General features: G+C 38.0%; 1 long non-coding RNA gene across 1 annotated transcript in view; it reads left to right on the top strand.

The window, feature by feature from the left end:
• The window catches only part of LOC134731365 (uncharacterized), a 50,383-nt gene that overhangs the window by 1,015 nt on the left and 26,287 nt on the right, over nucleotides 1–23,081 (top strand). The window lies entirely within an intron of this gene.

Here is a 23,081-nt window from a genome sequence, read left to right as displayed (position 1 = left end):
TAGCCATAAATAAAGGGAAAAGTATTGGAAAATAGTGTAGTAGGAAATAGAATAAGAGTTCTGTAAAGTGTCTTCATGGGACAAGTGTCCTCAGAAATTCTCCTTAACTGGTACAACAACAGAGACATAGATCAATGGAACAGAACAGAGCCCTCAGAAATGATGCTGCATATCTACAACTATCTGATCTTTGACAAACCTGACAAAAACAAGAAATGGGGAAAGGATTCCCTATTTAATAAATGGTGCTGGGAAAACTGGCTAGCCATATGTAGAAAGCTGAAACTGGATCCCTTCCTTACACCTTATACAAAAATTAATTCAAGATGGATTAAAGACTTACATGTTAGACCTAAAACCATTAAAATCCTACAAGAAAACCTAGGCAATACCATTCAGGACATAGGCGTGGGCAAGGACTTCATGTCTAAAACACCAAAAGCAATGGCAACAAAAGCCAAAATCGACAAATGGGATCTAATTAAACTAAAGAGCTTCTGCACAGCAAAAGAAACTACCATCAGAGTGAACAGGCAACCTACAGAATGGGAGAAAATTTTTGCAACCTAGTCATCTGACAAAGCGCTAATATCCAGAATCTACAATGAACTCAAATATATTTACAAGAAAAAAACAAACAACCCCATCAAAAAGTGGGCAAAGGACATGAACAGACACTTCTCAAAAGAAGACATTTATGCAGCCAAAAAACACATGAAGAAATGCTCATCATCACTGGCCATCAGAGAAATGCAAATCAAAACCACAGTGAGATACCATCTCATACCAGTTAGAATGGCCATCATTCAAAAATCAGGAAACAACAGGTGCTGGAGAGGATGTGGAGAAATAGGAACACTTTTACACTGTTGGTGGGACTGTAAACTAGTTCAACCATTGTGGAAGTCAGTGTGGCGATTCCTCAGGGATCTAGAACTAGAAATACCATTTGACCCAGCCATCCAATTACTGGGTATATACCCAAAGGACTATAAATCATGCTGCTATAAAGACACATGCACACGTATGTTTGTTGCGGCACTATTCACAATAGCAAAGAGTTGGAACCAACCCAAATGTCCAACAACGATAGACTGGATTAAGAAAATGTGGCACATATACACCATGGAATACTATGCAGCCATAAAAAAGGATGAGTTCATATCCTTTGTAGGGACATGGATGAAACTGGAAAACATCATTCTCAGTAAACTATCGCAAGGGCAAAAAACCAAACACTGCATGTTCTCACTCATAGGTGGGAATTGAACAATGAGAATTCATGGACACAGGAAGGGGAACATCACACTCCAGGGACTGTTGTGGGGTTGGGAGAGGGGGGAGGGACAGCATTAGGAGATATACCTAATGCTAAATGACGAGTTAATGGGTGCAGGAAATCAACGTGGCACATGGATACATATGTAACAAACCTGCACATTGTGCACATGTACCCTAAAACCTAAAGTATAATAAAAAAAAAAAAAAAAGAAATTCTCCATAAAAAGGAAACAAAAAAGATATGATGGCTTAAGAGAATAAAAGATACAACAAGAATGTACTGAATGTAATGTTTCCAATAGAATAAATTAAAATACATAAATATGTATATATAACATGTATATACACACATGTGTGTATGTATATTTAACTCTAACAAAATACTATAAAATATCATTAGAGGATAAATCTAAAATATATAAATATCTAATAACAAACTAGTACATAATAAGTACTCAATAAAATTAGGCACTTATAATTCTACATGATATAACTTACAGTTTTTGATTATTGGAAGTTAAAAATAATAGATTTAAGTACACAATACTTAAAAGTTTCACTGGCATAACAAATTGGAACACAGACAGATTTAGAAATCATTTTACAACCAAACGTAGAAATCATATGATCACAAAATATTAGTGCTGAGAGGAATTTTAAAGAGCATTTAAATGTTCCATTTATAGATGTGGAAATGGCATAAATCTGTTAGGTTTCTTCTGAATGGCCTACATGTTGAATGGAGAGCTTGCCTCCCATGACATGTGGTATTTTACTGGAGAAGAAAGAAATAATACACAGTAAAGTGAAGAATTATTTGTGGTTGACTTAGAATGTTTTACAAGAAATAAGAAGGGCATGTTTAAATTACTTATAAGAGAAAGTGTCCTAAAGGCAAGAGTAATTTAACAATGGAATAGCCACCCGAAGAGGTCATTGAGAAAACATCAATAAGACATTCAGAAAGAGATTAAATATAATTCTAAAGGGAATAATATCAGTGTCTGGCAATAACATGCACTAGGTACAGAGGTCTGAATACAATGACCTGTCATTTTCCCCATAGTCCCTGTGTCCATGATTCAAGTAAAATAATCATGAGAGCAAATAAAGGTAAGGTGAGCATCAAAGGGGAAAAAACATGAGACAAAATAAGATAGGACTACCAGAACTGACGTGGTAGCACAGAAGAAAACAATTCTTTCTGAGACTAAAAGCTTTCTAAGCAGCATTCTGGTGGCAGTTTTGGCTGCTTTCGTCTACAGGAGCAATGGCAAGAAACTCACTTGCCTTTCTGTCAAAATTCCCATGATTTTATTTTATTTTTCCTAATCTGTAACAGAAGCACTGTATGCCTTTAAGTTATTACACCCTCATCATGGAAGAGATAGCCAGAGAAAGGAACTTCTACAAAACCCCGAATCTGGTCAGAACTAACATCCAACGCCCTTAGTAATTTATGAAGGTTTATGCTGATAGCAATAATGTTACTATGCAGAATCATAAAATTAGAAAATGTTTTGTCTTAGTCTGTTCAGTCTGCTATAACAAAATACCATAGACTGGGTCATATAAACAACAGAAATTTATTTCTCACTACTTTGGAGACTGGGAAGTTGAAGATCAATCACTGGCAGACTCAGTGTCTGGTGAGAGCTCACTTCCTGGTTTGAAGACAGCTATCTTCTAGTTGTGTCCTCACATGGCAGAAGGGATGAGGGATCTCTCTGGGGCCTCTGTTTATAACTAATCCCATTTATGAGGGCTCTACCCTAACGATCTGATCACCTCCAAAAGGCCCCATATCCTAATGGCATCACATAGGGGGTTAGGATTTCAACATATGAATTTGGAGGTGATACAAACATTAAGACCATGCATGTCTCGACTGAAAGTAACTTTAAACATCCATAGGCATAAAACGTCATGTAGGCCGGGCACGGTGGCTCACGCCTGTAATCCCAGCACTTTGGGAGGCTGAGGCAGGTGGATCACGAGGTCAGGAGATCGAGACCATCCTGGCTAACACAGTGAAACCCCGTGTCTAATAAAATACAAAAAAAATTAGCCAGACATGGTGGCGGGCCCCTGTAGTCCCAGCTATTTGGGAGGCTGAGGCAGAAGAATGGCGTGAACCCAGGAGGCAGAGCTTGCAGTGAGCTGAGATTGCGCCACTGCACTCCAGCCTGGGCAACAAAGCGAGACTCTGTCTCAAAAAAAAAAAAAAAACAAAAAAAAAACAAACCGGAGCCAAGATGGCCGAATAGGAACAGCTCCGGTCTCCAGCTCCCAGCCCCAGCGACACAGAAGACGGGTGATTTCTGCATTTCTGCTTGAGGTACCGGTTTCATCTCACTAGGGAGCACCTAACAGTGGGTTCAGGACAGTCGGTGAAGCGCACTGTGCGCCAGCCGAAGCAGGGCGAGGCATTGCCTCACTCGGGAAGCGCAAGGGGTCAGGGAGTTCCCTTTCCTAGTCAAAGAAAGGGGAAACAGACGGCACCTGGAATATCGGGGTCAGTCCCGTCCTAATACTGCGCTTTTCCAACGGGCCTGGAAAACGGCACACTAGGAGATTGTGTCCCTCACCTGGCTCGGAGGGTCCTATGCCCACAGAGTCTTGCTGATTGCTAGCACAGCAGTCTGAGATCACGCTGCAAGGCGGCAACGAGGCTGGGGGAGGGGCGCCCGCCATTGCCCAGGCTTGCTTAGGTAAACAAAGCAGCCAGGAAGCTCGAACTGGGTGGAGCCCACCACAGCTCAAGGAGGCCTGCCTGCCTCTGTAGGCTCCACCTCTGGGGGCAGGGCACAGACAAACAAAAATTCAGCAGGAATCTCTGCAGACTTAAATGTCCCTGTCTGACTGACAGCTTTGAAGAGAGTAGTGGTTCTCCCAGCACGCAGCTGGAGATCTGAGAACGGACAGACTGCCTCCTAAAGTGGGTCCCTCACCCCTGAACAGCCTAACTGGGAGGCACCCCCCCAGTAGGGAAAGACTGACACCTCATTCAACCGGGTACTCCTCTGAGACAAAACTTTCAGAGGAACTATCAGACAGCTGAATTTGTGGTCTCACGAAAATCTGCTGTTCTGCAGCCACTGGTGCTGACACCCAGCCAAACAGGGTCTGGAGTGGACCTCTAGTAAACTCCAACAGACCTGCAGCTGAGGGTCTTGTCTGGTAGAAGGAAAATTAACAAACAGAAAGGACATCCACACCAAAAGCCCATCTGTACATCACCATCATCGAAGACAAAAAGTAGACAAAACCACAAAGATGGGGAAAAAACAGACCAAAAAAATTGGAAACACTAAAAAACAGAGCACCTCTCCTCCTCCAAAGGAACGCAGTTCCTCACCAGCAACGGAACAAAGCTGGATGGAGGATGACTTTGATGAGTTGAGAGAAGAAGGCTTCAGACGATCAAACTACTCTGAGCTACGAGAGGAAATTCAAAACAATAGCAAAGAAGTTAAAAACTTTGAAAAAAAATTAGAAGAATGGATAACTAGAATAACGAATGGAGAGAAGGGCTTAAAGGAGATGATGGAGCTGAAAGCCAAGTTTCGAGAACTACGCGAAGAATGCAGAAGCCTCAGTAGCAGATGCGATCAACTGGAAGAAAGGGTATCGCTGATAGAAGATGAAATGAATGAAATGAAGAGAGAAGGGAAGTTTAGAGAAAAAAGAATAAAAAGAAATGAACAAAGCATCCAAGAAATTTGGGACTATGTGAAAAGACCAAACCTACGTCTGATTGGTGTACCTGAAAATGATGGGGAGAATGGAACCAAGTTGGAAAACACTCTGCAAGATATTATCCAGGAGAACTTCCCCAATCTAGCAAGGCAGGCCAGCATTCAGATTCAGGAAATACAGAGAACGCCACAAAGATACTCCTCAAGAAGGGCAACTCCAAGACACATAATTGTCAGATTCACCAAAGTTGAAATGAAGGAAAAAATGTTAAGGGCAGCCAGAGAGAAAGGTCGGGTTACCCACAAAGGGAAGCCCATCAGACTAACAGCTGATCTCTCAGCAGAAACTCTACAAGCCAGAAGAGAGTGGGGGCCGATATTCAACATTCTTAAAGAAAAGAATTTTCAACCCAGAATTTCCTATCCCGCCAAACTAAGCTTCATAAGTGAAGGAGAAATAAAATACTTTACAGACAAGCAAACACTGAGTGATTTTGTCACCACCAGGCCTGCCCTAAAAGAGCTCCTGAAGGAAGCACTAAACATGGAAAGGAACAACCGGTACCAGCCACTGCAAAAACATGCCAAATTGTAAAGACCATCGAGGCTAGGAAGAAACTATAGCAACTAACGAGCAAAATAACCAACTAACATCATAATGACAGGATCAGATTCACACATAACAATATTCACGTTAAATGTAAATGGGCTAAATGCTCCAATCAAAAGACACAGACTGGCAAACTGGATAAGGAGTCAGGACCCATCAGTGTGCTGTATTCAGGAAACCCATCTCACGTGCAGAGACACACATAGACTCAAAATAAAGGGATGGAGGAAGATCTATCAAGCAACTGGAAAACAAAAAAAGGCAGGGGTTGCAATCCTAGTCTCTGATAAAATAGACTTTAAACCAACAAAGATCAAAAAAGACAAAGAAGGCCATTACATAATGGTAAAGGGATCAATTCAACAAGAAGAGCTAACTATTCTAAATATATATGCACTCAACACAGGAGCACCCAGATTCATAAAGCAAGTCCTCAGTGACCTACAAAGGGACTTAAACTCCCACACAATAATAATGGGAGATTTTAACACCCCACTGTCAGCATTAGACAGATCAACGAGACAGAAAGTTAACAAGGATATCCAGGAATTGAACTCAGCTCTACATAAAGTGGACCTAATAGACATCTACAGAACTCTCCACCCCAAATCAACAGAATATACATTTTTTTCAGCACCACACCACACCTATTCCAAAATTGACCACATAGTTGGAAGTAAAGCTCTTCTCAGCAAATGTAAAAGAACAGAGATTATAACAAACTGTCTCTCAGACCACAGTGCAATCAAACTAGAACTCAGGATTAAGAAACTCAGTCAAAACCGCTCAACTACATGGAAACTGAACAACCTGCTCCTGAATGACTATTGGGTACATAATGAAATGAAGGCAGAAATAAAGATGCTCTTTGAAACCAACGAGAACAAAGACACAACATACCAGAATCTCTGGGACACGTTCAAAGCAGTGTGTAGAGGGAAATTTATAGCACTAAATGCCCACAAGAGAAAGCAGGAAAGATCCAAAATTGACACCCTAACATCACAATTAAAAGAACTAGAAAAGCAAGAGCAAACACATTCAAAAGCTAGCAGAAGGCTAGAAATAACTAAAATCAGAGCAGAACTGAAGGAAATAGAGACACAAAAAACCCTTCAAAAAATTAATGAATCCAGGAGCTGGTTTTTTGAAAAGATCAACAAAATTGATGGACCGCTAGCAAGACTAATAAAGAAGAAAAGAGAGAAGAATCAAATAGATGCAATAAAAAACGAAAAAGGGGATATCACCACCGATCCCACAGAAATACAATCTACCATCAGAGAATACTACAAACACCTCTATGCAAATAAACTAGAAAATCTAGAAGAAATGGATAAATTCCTCAACAAATACACCCTCCCAAGACTAAACCAGGAAGAAATTGAATCCCTGAATAGACCAATAACAGGTTCTGAAATTGTGGCAATAATCAATAGCTTATCAACCAAAAAGAGTCCAGGACCTGATGGATTCACAGCTGAATTCTACCAGAGGTACAAGGAGGAACTGGTACCATTCCTTCTGAAACTATTCCAATCGATAGAAAAAGAGGGAATCCTCCCTAACACATTTTACGAAGCCAGCATCATCCTGATACCAAAACCTGGCAGAGACATAACCAAAAAAGAGAATTTCAGACCAATATCCTTGATGAACATTGATGCAAAAATCCTCAATAAAATACTGGCAAACCGTATCCAGCAGCACATCAAAAAGCTTATACACCATGATCAAGTGGGCTTCATCCCTGGGATGCAAGGCTGGTTCAACATACGCAAATCAATAAATGTAATCCAGCATATAAACAGAACCAAAGACAAAAACCACATGATTATCTCAATAGATGCAGAAAAGGCCTTTGACAAAATTCAACAACCCTTCATGCTAAAAACTCTCAATAAATTAGGTATTGATGGGACGTATCTCAAAATAATAAGAGCTATCTATGACAAACCCACAGCCAATATCATACTGAATGGGCAAAAACTGGAAGCATTCCCTCTGAAAACTGGCACAAGACAGGGATGCCCTCTCTCACGACTCCTATTCAACATAGTGCTGGAAGTTCTGGCCAGAGCAATCAGGCAGGAGAAGGAAATAAAGGGTATTCAATTAGGAAAAGAGGAAGTCAAATTGTCCCTGTTTGCAGATGACATGATTGTATATCTAGAAAACCCCATTGTCTCAGCCCAAAATCTCCTTAAGCTGATTAGCAACTTCAGCAAAGTCTCAGGATACAAAATTAATGTACAAAAATCACAAGCATTCTTGTACACCAATAACAGACAAACAGAGAGCCAAATCATGAGTGAACTCCCATTCACAATTGCTTCAAAGAGAATAAAATACCTAGGAATCCAACTTACAAGGGATGTGAAGGACCTCTTCAAGGAGAACTACAAACCACTGCTCAATGAAATAAAAGAGGATACAAACAAATGGAAGAACATTCCATGCTCATGGGTTGGAAGAATCAATATCGTGAAAACGGCCATACTGCCCAAGGTAATTTATAGATTCAATGCCATCCCCATCAAGCTACCAATGACTTTCTTCACAGAATTGGAAAAAACTACTTTAAAGTTCATACGGAACCAAAAAAGAGCCCGCATCGCCAAGTCAATCCTAAGCCAAAAGAACAAAGCTGGAGGCATCACACTACCTGACTTTAAACTATACTACAAGGCTACAGTAACCAAAACAGCATGGTACTGGTACCACAACAGAGACATAGATCAATGGAACAGAACAGAGCCCTCAGAAATGATGCCGCATAGCTACAACTATCTGATCTTTGACAAACCTGACAAAAACAAGAAATGGGGAAAGGATTCCCTATTTAATAAATGGTGCTGGGAAAACTGGCTAGCCATATGTAGAAAGCTGCAACTGGATCCCTTCCTTACACCTTATACAAAAATTAATTCAAGATGGATTAAAGACTTATATGTTAGACCTAAAACCATTAAAATCCTACAAGAAAACCTAGGCAATACCATTCAGGACATAGGCGTGGGCAAGGACTTCATGTCTAAAACACCAAAAGCAATGGCAACAAAAGCCAAAATCGACAAATGGGATCTCATTAAACTAAAGAGCTTCTGCACAGCAAAAGAAACTATCATCAGAGTGAACAGGCAACCTACACAATGGGAGAAAATTTTTGCAACCTACTCATCTGACAAAGGGCTAATATCCAGAATCTACAATGAACTCAAACAAATTTACAAGAAAAAAACAAACAACCCCATCAAAAAGTGGGCAGAGGACATGAACAGACACTTCTCAAAAGAAGACATTTATGCAGCCAAAAAACACACGAAGAAATGCTCCTCATCACTGGCCATCAGAGAAATGCAAATCAAAACCACAGTGAGATACCATCTCACACCAGTTAGAATGGCCATCATTAAAAAATCAGGAAACAACAGGTGCTGGAGAGGATGTGGAGAAATAGGAACACTTTTACACTGTTGGTGGGACTGTAAACTAGTTCAACCATTGTGGAAGTCAGTGTGGCGATTCCTCAGGGATCTAGAACTAGAAATACCATTTGACCCAGCCATCCCATTACTGGGTATATACCCAAAGGACTATAAATCATGCTGCTATAAAGACACATGCACACGTATGTTTATTGCGGCACTATTCACAATAGCAAAGAGTTGGAACCAACCCAAATGTCCAACAATGATAGACTGGATTAAGAAAATGTGGCACATATACACCATGGAATACTATGCAGCCATAAAAAATGATGAGTTCGTGTCCTTTGTAGGGACATGGATGAAACTGGAAAACATCATTCTCAGTAAACTATCGCAAGGACAAAAAACCAAACACCGCATGTTCTCACTCATAGGTGGGAATTCAACAATGAGAACTCATGGACACAGGAAGGGGAACATCATGCTCCTGGGACTGTTGTGGGGTGGGGGGAGGGGGGAGGGACAGCATTAGGAGATACACCTAATGCTAAATGACGAGTTAATGGGTGCAGGAAATCAACATGGCACATGGATACATATGTAACAAACCTGCACATTGTGCACATGTACCCTAAAACCCTAAAGTATAATAAAAAAAATAAAATAAAAAAAAACAAAAAAAACAAAAAAAAACAAACCTCATGTAATTGGAAAGCAGTAGCATAGGCTTGTTTATGCTCAATACTAAGACGTGCATGTATATAAGAATATAATCACACACACCATTATCCACATCAGAATGAGCCAAACACACTCTAGGAAAATATAGGTGAACAATAACATTATCTCACTGTGTGAAAAATCTTTCTAAGCAGGAAATGAAACCCAGAAACTATGTAAGAAGATAATGTTGATTTTTGATTACATTAAAATTTTTAAATTTTGCATGTCAAAAATCAATATAAATAAGATTGAAAATCAAGTAACAAGGTGAAAAAATGAATTTGAAAAATATATTAAAGGCAAAAGTTAACACATGCACTATATACAAAGCCTTTGAAATTCACGAGAGAGGTAAACATTCAGTTTTTCCACATTGAGAAAATTTTCAGATAATCACTTATGTACCCTTGCATAGATACAAATAGCTGGTGAACATAATAAGCTTCACAAATCAAAAATGTGAATTAAATAAGATCTATTTTTCAGTGATCAAGAGGTAAATATTCTTTAAAAATAACACATACTTTTTATGAGAATTCATAAAACAAATGGCCATATAGCATTGAGGATATACAAAATACATGAAAAGTTTCTGAAGAATAATTTGGGAACATAGATCAAAACCTTTGAATTGTGTATGTGTTTTCACCCAAAATTCTAAATATTTTTCAAAAGAAAGTAATTATGAGCAAGAAACGAATATTATTACAAGGATATTTATCCTATCACTGTTGAAGGCAAAGCAAAATGAGGTAACTTTGATAAAGTTTTCCTGGTGACCCCTGCGTGGCTCCCAGTGCTTATTCTCTAATTCCACACAAATCATTTTCACTAAACAACATGTCTAGACTTTTATAAGCCTTCAGTATAAAAGTTCCTCTCTGAATTTTATGGGATTCATTTTATATTGCTAGACTCTTGGGTATCTTTGAGAAGTGATAGAAGAAAAAGTTTACATGCAATGTAAATAAGTGCTGTACAATTAGCCATAGAAAAATAATTTCTAAAGTGCTGTTTTCCAAGACATTTTCCAAGATATTTTAAGAAAATATTTATGTTAGATATACAAGTATCTAAGATATTCCCTGAATGGCAATAATTTTAGGCATATTCTTAATGTTTCCTTGTATGTTTTTCAAAATAATTCAAGTTTAAGTTGCTTTAAAATAAAGCAGTATAAGAATTTCCTGAATATGAATTTGAAAACCCTAACTGAAAGGAGCATACAAAAGCCCCTTTGAGGCAATTAATTGAAAATGGTTTAGTGCTTGGTATTTCCTTTTGGAAGGTTCTACTGTTAAACATAAAGTAGAAAAACTTCTGTTCTTTTACCTTATATTCATGTTGTCACTTAACTCTAAGTGTTTAAATTATAAAACACTGAAACAAAATATCATGAAAAGAAGAATAATCAATATAATTTTTTAAAGAGTATAGGATTTTTTCTTATTTCAAACATTTTTAAAAGAATGTTTGATTCCTTAATACGTTTGTTTCTTTAATTTTCTTATCAAATGGGATCTTGAAACTACGGTGAACACTTTGTTTACATAGCAGTGCATATTCCTGGGAAGGTATGTTATCATTCTTATTAAGGTATGATTACTTATTAGGTAGATGGCATATATAATGGGGTTTCGTTGCCAAAAAAAATCTGAAAAGAAAGAGAACCTGTGGGCTTATTTTTATATCAGTTATTAAGTAATTAATTAAACCAATTTTATTCAGTTTCTAGTCTGATCTAGTCACCAGTTTAGGTAGCGAAGATATTGTTTCTGTCCAGAATGAGTTGAGTATGATATGAAGATGCTAATGAAATATAAAATTGAATAATTTTGAGTAATTATTACTTTTCTAATGACATAAACAAAGTATATGGGACCCTACAGGGATTGCTCTGGTTTACCTAGGGGTTTATTGAAGAAATCAGAGACAATTGCCTTTGATCTGAGGCCTGACATAGCAAGCTGTGTTTGTAAGAAGGTGGGTGTGGTGTTAACATCACAGCTTGATCAGGGACACAGAGATTTAAAAGAACACAGTAGGTTCTAGAAATGCCAGTAGCTTAATATTGTGCCAAGAATGGCAGAAGACAGGAGTGGACAAGTTATGTGAAAAATGTTCGTGATATGTAAAGGATTCCTATGCTTACAACCATGTTGTGGTGTTTGAGAGGAGGGCAGACAAGCAGCTTGGGCCGGGGACCAGCCACACCATCTCAAGAAGTCAGATATTAAAATCCTGTTCATCTCACCAGATCTGTTTCATCTGAGGAATTGCCAGGCACTGTAGTTGGGAAGGTCTGCTGTGGATGATGAGAACTCACTGAGCAATAAGTAAGAGCATTTATATAGAGATGTTTTCACTCATTTATTTGATTATGACTGCTAGGCTGAAACTTTTGGGTAGAAACTTTGGAATTGTGACACACCTCAGCTATGCTTCACCCCTATTCTTGTGATTCCATAGGTTTTGTGGTAACTTCAAGCCATAGAATCAGTACAGGCTCTTGAGTAGCATTTCAGAGACAACTACTTGAGTTGGAATCATTGTAGCCCTTGAATAAAACAGTCCTATGTTCAAATCTTCACACCACCATTATTCTCTGTGTCCATTTTTTTCCTCTCTGAAAGTAGCTAAAATAACCTACTTTAACAGAGTAATTGAGGGTTATAAAAAATGGGAAAATGTGTCTGAGATTTAGTAGGAATTCAGTAAATGCTATTTTGATTATTCTGTTTCTCATTACTGGAGGGTAATGACAGATTCAACCTAGTCTCTGTATTATTCTCCAGGAGCTAGCTGGAGACTGTGGAGTTTCAGCAACTGCCTTACAAAGTGGGGCTTAAGTCAAGAGCCCTCCACAGCTGTGTAGCACCTTGACATTTTATTTTAAACAGAGTGAAAATGAAATATATATTATGTACCCTATTTCCCTAAGGAGCAGGCTTTAAGTTTTCTATCCCTACCCACTAGCCTATGGATAAACAAAATAAAACAATGGTGCAATTATTTTATTTTTATATTGTGGTAGAAACATCTTCAAAATTATTTGAGTATATTTGTAAATATACCTCTGCATTACTGTTTCTTTTCATTGTAATGAAACTTACAGTAGAAAAAGCTATAGAAGTATATTTTCATCAATCTGTATGATCAGAGATATGTGACCATAATAGCCTATTTGGGTTGTTTCCCCCACTCTCCACATTTCTTTCTCTTTCCTCTCAGGAAATATGTATTTTATGGGCAGAAATGTGAAAATTTCATTAGAGTCAAAATGTAATAGTAGAAACATCCAACTGTACAGAAACACCCAATAGCAGAATGAAGGGAAATCCTGACTCCAGAATCCTAACCACTGAAAAACAGCAAGGGTGTGGAATGCAGAGTGAGGCATGCAGGCAACAACCAAACTCTCACCTTAAATCACAGCATCAAAATAATCTCAAACAGATTAGAGGATTTGAACAACTCCCAGAATAAGCAGCTTATATTTCTGTTTCTTCTCCTCCAGGGAATACTTACTTGGTGTTTAAAGTTTATTTCATAATATTACTGCATTTGTTCTCCTTTTTGCAATGTATGGCCAAAGCATCTATTGCAGATACAAAATAAAGTACATGTCGTTGAAACTACATTTCCCTTAAATAAATTGCCTCTTATGAGATAAATAATAGGAGAAATTATCTAAAAGGATTGTATTAATTCTTACAAAGAGAAGAGAAAACACAGATCAAGGGTGAAAAGCTATAGAGAGAATTTTAAGTTCAAAGACTTTTTTTGTTAACTGTAGATCCCCTAAGTTATATAATTCATAGTTTTTTATTATATTAAACAGGGACTTTGTAATTCTTTTGTACGTTCTTGCCACTAATAAAAAAAGGATCACAACAGAAAACGAATAATTATATGCTGTATTTATCAATTTATCATTTTATTCCATTTTATGGTACGTCTCCTATTATGGGAACTATAGATTTTGCACCTGGCTCTGCTTAAGACTAAGCTTTATAAGTAATATATTTTCCCATTTTAATTAAAGGGAGCAGTTGTATTACTTGTGTGAGCTGAGGCATCAAAGAGGAAAGAATAGAATACATTCACAGAAAATGTTCTTACAATATGAAAGTTTAAGAGCCATTTTAACCATCCTTGTTAACAGTGCATGTGTAGTTTATAAAGACTCATGTCTGGATATGACTAAAAAGTAAAATTGCAAATTGGACACAAGTAGACAGAAAGAAATGCTGTAAATTACTGTGTATGTACAGTAATTACTCCAAGAAAATAAATGTTACTGTGACATTCTGGCCATGATCCCAGAAAATTCGCAAATATTCCATTGTATTTCATTCTTTAACTTTAAAGATTGTGTTAATACTTAATTATATATTAATCAACAATATTAAAATGTGGGTTATAAATATTTTGGAGCAATTCAAACAATGAGCACTAAATGTGATAGAATTTCAGCTTTATTCTTCTCTGAAGATTCATGTACATGCACACAGCTCATCTCCTTTGTGGTTAGGGCAGAGTAGTATACTTTTGTGATCACTGATGGTGTGCTCTCTCTTCCCTTTGTTTTTCCCACAGGCATTAGAAAATATCAGAAGATTTCTGATGGTAGCACTTTGAGTCCATGTGTTTATCTTTTCCTTCACTCTAAATCCTATTGAAATTCTAGGGAAATATATAAATGAGAAAGAATTAAAGATAGCAAACCAGATTAGATATCATCATTGAAGCTGATTAAGTAAATTGTCAATTAATGGACAATAATCTGAATTTTAACCCTGATGTTATGGGTTGAATTGTGAAAATTCATGTATTGAAGTCCTAAAACTCAGCATCTCAGAATGTGACTATATTTGGAGATAAGGTCTCAACAGAGGTAATTAGCTCCTTAGTGTGAGCACTAATCCAGTATGACTGGTGTCTTTATAAGAAGGAGAAATTAGACACAGACACATACAGAGGAAAGACCAGGAGAAGACGCAGGAGAAGACAGCTACACGCCAAAGAGAGAACCTCAGGAGAAACCAATCTGAAACCTTGATCTTGGACTCCTAGCCTCCAGACTCTGAAGAAATAAATTCCTGTTGTGTAATCTATCCCATCTGTGGTAATTTATTATGGCAGCCCTAGAAAACTAATTCACCTGTCAAAGGATTGACCTACCTCCAAACTAAGTGGAAGTGTTTCCCCAACAAAGCTCTAAAAACTCTGAAGCATAATAGTGGCTGGGAAGATGCCCTATAACCCTAACTTGGAAGGAGCTAAAAGGTAGCAGGAAAAGGTGATGGAGTCAGATTTAGCTGAGCCCCAAGCAAATGAATGCAGCATTTGTCCTCAGATTTCATTTAATGTAAATATGATGGCTCCTAATATGAGAGACAAGGATAAAAGAACATGATCCCAGGACCTTAATAGGTGGCTTTGGGTTACCACAACAAAAATGGGTTAAAACAAACAACAAAAAAGATTCAGAATTCCCTGAATTTCCATAGCATTCCTGGTTGTCTGGCTACAAGTTTCCTCTCTGACTTGATACAGACACCACTAAAATCCAACCAGCAGATGCTGGAGGAAACTTTGGGGAGCATGCCCAGCAGATAATACATTGAAAAGCTTTGAGAATTGTGTGAGAACCCTATGCCTTAAGTGATTTCTCTCAATGTTTTCTTGGTACAGGGAGATTGCATAGTGGAGTGGAGACTGAGTGTGTTGAGTACAGTAGAATTCAGCATCTGATGCGACACACTCTACTCATCTACACGTCCAACTGTAGACTAAGCACGAACAGGAAAAGGAAAAACCACAGAATCAGAGCTCTTAAGAGGGAGTCCATGATAAACAATGACCATAAATGTTCTTTTAATTAATTTACATCAAAATAGTAGTGAGTAGTAAAGAAAAAAATATTTAAGGACAATGTATCTTAATGCTTTCTAATTTTAATTTTTAGATTCTAAGTCTTAGGTTCTAAACTCTCATTTCTAAAGCTCATTTTGAACTTTGCAAGTAGTCAATTGTAATTATTTTAAGGGTTATTTAACTAGAAAATGTGTGACAGTGATATACTGAAATTGGTTTATCATAGCTCACAAGAATAAATTTATTAATAAATTATTATTAATAAATATTACATTTAAATGATTAATAAATTGTTATTTAACATTAATGATAAATTAGGCATACTTTCCTAATTCCACACTCAGTAGCATCAATGCTGACATCTTGAAATTAGCCATTGAAAAAATATTTACACAGTGAAAAATCAGCAAACTCTAAAAATCAGTTTTAAAAAAAAATTTCCTCCAGAAAGTCAGCAGTTAAGCATTTATCAGTATGCCACTGCGTGCATATCTCTGTTACATATAAATATATATAAAATTTCCTATACAGTTTGTAAATATGAAAATGGATAATCTAATTAGCTATAGTAATTAAAATATAAGATATCTAGGAATAAATATAATGAAAATTGTGCAAATATATATGAAGAAAGTCATAAAAAGTTACTGAAGGACAAAAGGACATACCAGGTATTTGACTGGAATTCTAAATTTTATAAAAAAGTCAAATCTCCCCAAAAATAATTATGTAAGTTTAATGTAATTCCAAAAAAAAAATCTATGATTTTGGAGGATTGATTAAAGTTTATGTTTTTCATTTGGATAAAAGATTTGCAAAAAAAATAGACAAAAATATTTGGAGAAAAATAATAATGAATTTCTATGACCAGTAATTAAAATATTTTATAAACTAATTATATTAATGGAATTTATAATGCAGAATAATGATTATATGCTTGGAACAGTATAGAATACAGGAACAAGTACATAGATATTTAAATTTAATATATAAATATGGTGGCATTTCAAATCCATTGGTGAAATGGTATATCCCTATATAAATAATATTGAAAGAACTGGCTACTTTGGAGGGGAAAAAACAGTTACAGCCTTGTCTCATACCACTGTAACTATTCTTTTGAAGAAGCAGAACTCGTAGGTTGCAATTATAAACCTTTATCTTTTCTCCTTTAAATTATAAACTTTATCTTTTCTCCTTTAAATATACTCTGATGTCTGATAATATCTGTTTACCCTTGTTGGCGGCCCTTAGAGACAAGACCCAAATGGTCCCATGTTGTGTGCTTTTGTGTTGTGGGGTATAATGGAGGAGCAAGTATCTGCATCTAATGCATGAGAAACACTAAGGAACCTCTGTTTTGAGAAATTCTGAGAATGCAAATCAACAATTCAGCAGCAACCCATCCTCATTCTAATATCAAAGAAGTTAGTGAGCTAAACATGCTCTTGAAGTTACGTTCTCCATCACGCATCAGACACTGATCCACCACATCCTGAAATTTCAGAGGGCACTCATTGTACTTGCTAAGTGGTCTCCTTAAAGCAAAGGGAGATCCATCTATACCATTCCTCTCCCAGAATGATAGTGAGACTCGCAGTCTCACCAGTACAGTAAGAGCTTTAGTCTCACTAGTACAGTAAGAGCTTTATCCAAAGACCAGACTCTCCTTTAGTCAGCGGCTCCTGACCCTCATGTATTCCTGATGTGGTGGAGAGGTCAAAGTCCTGCAACCATCACAATATAAAACTGTATGGCTACATATGTCTGGCCCTCTAGATACTTCAGAAATGAGATCTTTTATATCTTGGTGTCTGAACACCAACTTAAATTTTAGTATCACATTATATATATTCATGAAAGTAAATTCAAAATGCATTCAACATACCATGAAGTATTGAAAGTGTATATAAGAAGACTTTTTTATAATCTTGAGTAAAAAAAGCGTCTTCTTACCATAAAGGGTAGAAATCAGAAAAAGATAGATTTGATTATATAAAAGACTACAGTGATGGATAAAGAATATTAAAAAACAAATTATAAACTTGAAAAAAATACTTGTAACATATATAACAAGTAAATGGTTAATATCCTTACTGCACAAAGATTAGCACAATAATTGAAAATGACAAAAAAGGCATAAATAGTCAAGTCACTAAAGAAGAAATATGCATGGCCTTTCAATATGTGAAAAGATATTAATCTCATTAATAAATGAATGCAAATTAAAACAGCAATCAAGATTTTTGTCTACCATGTTGGCTAATGTAAAGATTGATATTTCTCAGCAATGTTAAGAGTATGGGACAACAAAAACTCTCACACATTGCTAAAGAAATGAGTATAATTTAGCAACTTTTTGGATGGTAATCTGGCACAATTTATCAATTATGTCACATGTATTGCCTTAGACCCAGTGCAGTGATGCACTGCCCAGCCCAGCCCCCTTCAACAATGTGGAACTCATTCCCCCAGCTCCTGGGAGTGCTTCTACCAGATAGCCCTCAGCTGTCAATTGTCTTCAGGAATCTCTCTGGATGGAGGGAGCCACCTGCTCAAAGGCAGAATAGCCCTTCCTTGGGCAGACTGCAGCCAGTGACAAATCAATTCAGGGCCAATCTACTCATTCCAACTTGAGGTGACTCTAAGAGGCCATTCCAGCTTAAAATTTCCCTGGGGGAAAAGCAGAGATTTCAGCTTTCCTTGAGAGACTGTAAGGCAATCAATACGTCACTAATCCTGCTTCCTCCCCTCCCTTATATCCCACAGGTGTTGACTTTACCAGCACTTCTAAATACAACTCCTAAATACGATCTTCACCTTCACCTCCAAGTATGCTATTGGGAAACCCAATCTGAAATAACGAGCTATTCTATATCCAAGACTTTATCATAAGGAAATAAGTGCTACGTGTATAAAGGTGTAAGAGGCAGAATGTGCCTTCACAAATTAGTATATAAAAGAAAAAAAATACAAGCTAAATATCCAGTAATAGGAGAGTGATTAAATACATTATAGACATCAAATCATGAAGTTAATAAGCCAGTTATAGAATAGTATACATTTGACTAAAATTTTAAATATCCCATGTTTAGATTTATGTTTATATATTCATAAAAAGGTTTGGAAGGATACTCGAAATGCTCAACAGTGTTTATCCAAGTATTCACCTACTCATACAGTTTGTATGTGTGCCCACACCCAAATCTGATGTCGAGATGTAATCCCCAATGACAGAGGCGGGGCCTGGTGAGAGGTGATTGGATCATGGGGGCAGATTTCTCATGAATAATTCAGCACCATGCCTTTGATGCTGTAATATGGTTTGGCTGTGTCCTCAACTAAATCTCTTTTTTTTTTTTTTTGAGACGGAGTCTCACTCTGTCGCCCAGGCTGGAGTGCAGTGGCGCAATCTCGGCTCACTGCTAGCTCCGCCTCCCGGGTTCACGCCATTCTCCTGCCTCAGCCTCTCCGAGTAGCTGGGACTACAGGCACCCGCCACCACGCCCGGCTAATTTTTTTGTATTTTTAGTAGAGACGGGGTTTCACCGTGGTCTCGATCTCCTGACCTCGTGATCCGCCCGCCTCGGCCTCCCAAAGTGCTGGGATTACAAGCGTGAGCCACCGCGCCCAGCCAATCCTCACCTAAATCTCATCTTGAACTGTAGCTCCCATATTTCCCATGTGTTGTGGGAGGGAACTAGTGGGAGATCATTGATTGAACTATGAGGACGTTTTCCCCCATACTATTCTCATGGTAGTGAATAAGTCTCATGAGATCTGATGGTTTTATAAGGGGTTTCCCCCTTTCACTTCGTTCTCATTCTCTCTTGCCTGCCACCATGTAAGACGTCCCTTTGCTCTTCCTTCATCTTCCACCATGATTGTGAGGCCTTTCCAGCCATGTGGAACTATGAGTCCATTAAACCTCTTTCCTTTACAAGTTACCCAGTCTTGAGTATGTCTTTATTAGCAGGGTGAGAACAGACTAACACATGCTGTCTTCCAGATAGTGAGTTCTTGTGAGATCTGGTCGTTTAAAGTATGTGGCACCTCCCTCCTTTCTCTCTTGGTCCTGCTTTCACCACATGATGTGCCTGCTCCTGCTTTGCCTTCCACCATGAATAAAAGCTCCCTAAGGCCTCCCCAGAAGCAGATGCTGCCATACTTCCTGCACAGCCTGCAGAACTGTGAGCTAATTAAACCTCTTTTCTTTATAAATTACCCAGTCTCAGTTATTTCTTTATAGCAATTCAAGAATGGCCTAATACAGAAAATTGGTATCAGAAGTGAGCCATTGCTATAAAGATACCTGAAAATGTGGAAGCAGCTTTGGAATTTGTTACCAGGTAAAGGCTGGAAGATTATGAAGGGCTCAGAAGAAGATAGGAAGATGAGGGAAGATTCAGAACTTCTTAGAGACCGGTTAAATGGCTGTGACCAAAGTGCTGATAGTAATATGGACAATTAAGTCCAGGCTGCTGAAGTCTCAGATGGAAAGGACTAACTTATTGGGAAATGGAGCAAAGGTCACCTTTGTTATGCTTTAGCAAAGAACGTGGCTGCATTGTGCCCCTGCGTTAGGGCTCTGTGATAGTTTGAAATTGAGAGTAATGACCTAGGGCATCTGGCAGAATAAATTTCTAAGCATCAAAGCATTCAAGATGTGATCTAGATGCTTCTAACAACCTATGCTCATATGCAGTAGCAAAGAAATTACATGAAGTTGGGACTTATATTTAAAAGGGAAATGAAGCATATAACTTTGAAAAGTTTGCATTCTGGCCTTGTGGCACAGAAAACAAATGAACAAACAAACAACCAAAAAATAAAAAATAAAAATAAATAAATAAATAAAAACCTTTTTCTGGAGAGAAATTCAAGCGGGCTGTGGAGCTACTACTTGCTAGAGAAATCTGCATAATTAATAGGAACCTAAGTGCTAATATCCAAAACAATGGGAAAAAGGCCTCAAAGGCATTTCAGAGACCTTCACAGGGTCCCCTCCCATCACAGGCCCAGAGGCCTAGGAGGGAAGAATGGTTGCATGGGCCAGGGCCAGGCCCTGCTACCTTACACAACCTTGGGTCACTGCTCCCTGCATCCTGGCTGCCCCAGTCATGGCTCACAGGGGTACAGCTCAGGCCACTCCTTTAGACAGTGCAAGCGGTAAACCTTGGTGGCTTCCATGTGGTGTTAAGCCTGCAAGTGCACTGAGTGCAAGAGTTGAGGCTTGAGAGCCTCCACCTAGATTTCAACGGCGGTATGGAAAGGGCTGGGTATCCAGGCAGAAGCTTGCTGCAGGGGGAGAGCTCTCACAGAAAACTGCTACTAGGACAGTGTGGAGGGGAAGTGTGGGGCTGGAGCCCCTACACAGCATCCCCAATGGGACACTGCCTAGTGGAGCTGTGAGAAGTAGGCCACCATCCTCCAGACCCCAGAATGGTAGATTCACCAACAGCTTGCACTGTGCACCTAGAAAAGCCACAGGCTCTAAATGCCAGCCTATGAGAGCAGCTCCAGGGGCTGACCCCTGCAAAGCCACAGGGATAGAACTGCCAAAAGCCTTGAGAGCCCACCTCTTACAACAGTGTGCCCTGGATTTGGGACATGGAGTCAAAGGAGATTATCTTGGAGGTTTAAGATTTAATGACTTCCCTGCTGGGTTTTGAACCTGAGTGGGGTCTATAGCCCTACATTTTTTGGCCAATTCCTCCCTTTTGCAATGATAGTATTTACACAATGTGTATACCTCCATTGCTTCTTGAAGTATCTCTTTTTTGATTTTGCAAGCTCATAGGCAAAAGGGACTAACCTTATTTCAAATGAGACTTTGGACTTTGGACTTTTGAGTTAGTGCCGGAATGAGTTAAAACTTTGGGGATTATTGGGAAGGCATGATTGTATTTTGAAATTTGAGAAGGACATGAGATTCAGTAGGGGCCAGGACAGAATGATATAGTTTGTATCTGTGTCCCCACCCATTGAAATGTAATCTCAGTGTTGGAGGTGGAGCCTGGTGAAAGGTGACTGGATTATGGAGGCAGATTTCTCATGAATGGTTTAGCACCATCCCTCTTGGTACTGTCCTCATGATAGTGAGTTCTTGTGAAATCTGGTTGTTTAAAAGTGTATAGTCCACCCACCCCTATTGCTCTCTCCCTTGCTCCCATTCTGGTCATGTGATGTGACTGCTTCCCCTTCACCTTTCACCATGATTCTAAGTTACCTGAGGCCTCCCCCGAAGCCCAGCAGATGCCAGCATCATGCTTTCTGTTCAGCCTGCAGTACTGTGAGCCAATTAAGCTTCTTTTTAAATATATTATCCGATCTCAGATATTTCTTTATGGCAAAGCCAGAATGGACTAATTCAGAAAAATAACACCTACTAAATTTATTTGTTTGATTTTATTGTTTTTGTTGTTTACAGAAAAAATCCATTAAGATATTTCCAATACTTGGTAAACAAAAGCCAATGGAATCTGTTAATAAATACAAGTTGAATGTTTATGCTTGAATCTCTCTTTGGATAAAGAATACAACATGAAAGTGCCTTTTCTAACTTTCATGACCTATAAAATATAGCTGCTGGCATCTTCATGCTGCATGTTCATAAAATGTTTTGATTTCCTCAATAGAAAGGTACTCTATTAGGACAATTGCTTACATTTCTAAATAAATGTAATCATTCTTCATTTCATATGCTCCTTATTCAGACATATTTGGAGGCATCAACAGAAGATGAAAGGACACAAGGCCATGATTTTAAATATTTAGGTTCAAACCCTGGTTCTATCTGCAATTTAGTATATAACCCTAAAAACATCTGTGTCTCTTTCCTCATCACATGTGAGAGGAGATTTGTGAGAATTCATATCTTCCTTATAGCTGCAACAACATCCAGAAAGATCTTTTCTAAGAAGAGTAAAGTGATATACTAATATAAAGATAAATGGTAGCCCATGAGGTTTAAATTGTTTTTGCAGTCTTGGAAATCTGTGTTATCCTACCTGTCTCCTACACTTATCTATATTGGGAATCCTCATTCAACTCCAGTTCCCATATAACATCTGTGAGCTGGGTGGTTTAGTTGAGCCAAATAGAGGAGTAACTAGTGGGTCCAGGCAATAGAGAACCAGTAATATTTCCAGGATGTAAAACACCCATGGCTAGGAGACAGGATTCTAGTATGGGCTCTGCCAGGAATTCCTGATATGGCCTTTACTATTCACTTGCCTCTTAGGACCTCTTTCACTAAAAATAGTAAATACACACATATGCACATAGACACATAGTTACATATATACATATATTCACATATAAATGGTTCAGAAAATAATAAAGGCATAAAACAACATAATCGCAACTTTTCTTACAGTTCAAGAACACTTGAATAAGTGAACAATATAAGTGAATAATATAATAATATCAACTTACACATAAATATTATATTATTAT

This window comes from Symphalangus syndactylus, chromosome 9, assembly GCF_028878055.3.
Source record: "Symphalangus syndactylus isolate Jambi chromosome 9, NHGRI_mSymSyn1-v2.1_pri, whole genome shotgun sequence".
Taxonomy (NCBI): domain Eukaryota; kingdom Metazoa; phylum Chordata; class Mammalia; order Primates; family Hylobatidae; genus Symphalangus; species Symphalangus syndactylus.
Note: the sequence above shows the minus strand (reverse complement) of the source record. Positions and strands in the feature narration are given on the sequence as shown.